This window comes from Vulpes vulpes, chromosome X, assembly GCF_048418805.1.
Source record: "Vulpes vulpes isolate BD-2025 chromosome X, VulVul3, whole genome shotgun sequence".
NCBI lineage: Eukaryota > Metazoa > Chordata > Mammalia > Carnivora > Canidae > Vulpes > Vulpes vulpes.
Window position 1 is genome coordinate 57,355,547 of NC_132796.1, and position 2,325 is coordinate 57,357,871.

Here is a 2,325-nt window from a genome sequence, read left to right on the forward strand (position 1 = left end):
TAAATTGACTATTTTATTATTATATCATGTCCTTTATCCTTAGTAATAGGTACTTAAGTCTATTTTGTCTGATGTTAATATAGCCATTCCTGCTCCTTTTTGGTTATTTTATATAAGGCATATCTTTTTTTTCTCTTTTTTTTTGGCTTTCAATCTATTATTACTTCTGAATCTAAAGTGTATGCCTTATAGATATCATATTGCTGGATCTTTTTTTAAAATTAACTTTTATAGTGTATGCACCTAATCTCAGCTGGTCTGCCAGAGACCCCCTGAGCACCAACCCTAGTACCCTGCGCGGTCCCATTTGTGCTCCAACAAGATGAAAGAAACTATCATGAACCAGGAGAAACTAGCCAAACTGCAAGGACAAGTGCGCATTGGTGGAAAAGGAACTGCTCGCAGAAAGAAGAAGGTGGTTCATAGAACAGCTACAGCAGATGATAAACTTCAGTTCTCCTTAAAGAAGTTAGGGGTAAACAGTATCTCTGGTATTGAAGAAGTGAATATGTTCACAAACCAAGGAACAGTGATCCATTTTAACAACCCTAAAGTTCAGGAATCCCTGGCAGTGAACACTTTCACCAGTACAGGCCCTGCTGAGACAAAGCAGCTGATAGAAATGGTACCCAGTATCTTAAACCAGCTTGGTGCAGACAGTCTGACTAGTTTAAGACTGGCTGAAGCTCTGCCCAAACAATCCGTGGATGGAAAAGCACCACTTGCTTCATGATGATGAAGTTCCAAATCTTGTGGAGAATTTTGATGAAGCTTCCAAGAATGAAGCAAACTGAATTGAGTCAACTTCTGAAGAAGAGGGATCCCTGGTGGCTCAGCGGTTTAGCGCCGCCTTCAGCCTAGGGTGTGATCCTGTAGACCCAGGATCAAGTCCCACGTGGGGCTCCCTGCATGGAGCCTGCTTCTCCCTCTGCCTGTGTCTCTGCCCCTCTCTCTCTCTCTCTCTTTGTGTCTTATAAATAAAATCTTAAAAAAATTTCTGAAGAAGATAAAACTTGAAGAAGTTACTGGGAGCTGCTATTTTATATTATTACTGCTTTTTAAAATTTTGTTCATGGATCTGATAAAATCTAGATCTCTAATATTTTTAAGCCCAAACCCCTTAGGCACTGCAGCTCTTTTCAGTTTTTGCTTATACACAATTCATTCTTTACAGCTAATTAAGCTGAAGAAACCTGGGAATAAAGTTTTAAACAAGGTTAATAAAGTTCTTTGCCTAGGAAAAAAATTAAATTAAATTAAATTAAATTAAATTAACTTTTATAATTTGTGCCTTTTGGTTGAATTGTTTTATCTATCCAATTTAATGTTATTACTGATATGGTTCTGATTTTCATACCATTTTACTATTTGTTTTCTACATGTTTCATGTCTGTTTTTGTCTTACGCCCTCTTTTACGATCTCATTTTATCTTGAGTGCCTATTTTGTATTGTACATTTTTTATTTCTTTAATTATTTCAAACTATATTTTTAAGGTATTTTTCTTATTTTGAGGTATTTTTCTTGGTTGCTCTTGGGTTTCCAATATTTAGTTTAATTTATCAAAATTTACTTCAGATTTGTACTAACATAATTCTAAAACACTGGCATTTTTATTTGTTTTTGCTATTTATTAGCTTTGCTGTCTTAGATAAGCCCCTTTATCCTTATGCCTTTAAGAATTAGGCATAAAAAAGTAAGAATTAGCTTCTGACTTTAGTCCTCGTATTTACAGATCCAGATCCAGAGATTTTTTAAGCCTTAGAATGGTTCAAAAGCCACACATTTTATTAGTGGAATTATTAGCTTCTAGTGAGTGGTTTGCATTAGAAAAAGCAGATCCTTATATTTGCTCATAAACAAGATAATTTGAACAGAGTTGTAAGCCCTGTAGCAAAAGAAGATGCGGTTATAATTATTAGTCCAGAAATTATCAGAAATAATGAAGGAATTATTAGTTGTATGACTTGGGCAAGTTACCTAACCTTTCTGTGCCTCATTTTTCTTGACTATAAAATAGGAGTAATAACAGTATCTACATCATGGAGTTGTACAGTTTAGGTAAATAAATATAGTCAAAGTACTTAGAATATTGCCTGGCATATATAATGTTCAAGACAATTTTTTATTGTTGTTATTATTACTTTGATATTTTTCTAACCTATAGCAAGAATTCAAGGCTTCTGAGCACTTTACAAAGCTCTTTGGTGAAAACATTCATTTTCTCTACTACCCTTGCCTGTAGCAATGAAACTTGCTATTATCCAAGACTAGTTAATGAGAAAGAAATTTCAGATGCTAGAGAAACATCTTAGAGGTGATGGTG

The 2,325-nt window shown here is 34.5% G+C and overlaps 1 pseudogene; it reads left to right on the plus strand.

The window, feature by feature from the left end:
• The first annotated feature begins 301 nt into the window (after window positions 1-301).
• Window positions 302-733, plus strand: LOC112909195 (transcription factor BTF3 pseudogene; annotated as a pseudogene).
• The last annotated feature ends 1,592 nt before the right edge of the window (window positions 734-2,325 follow it).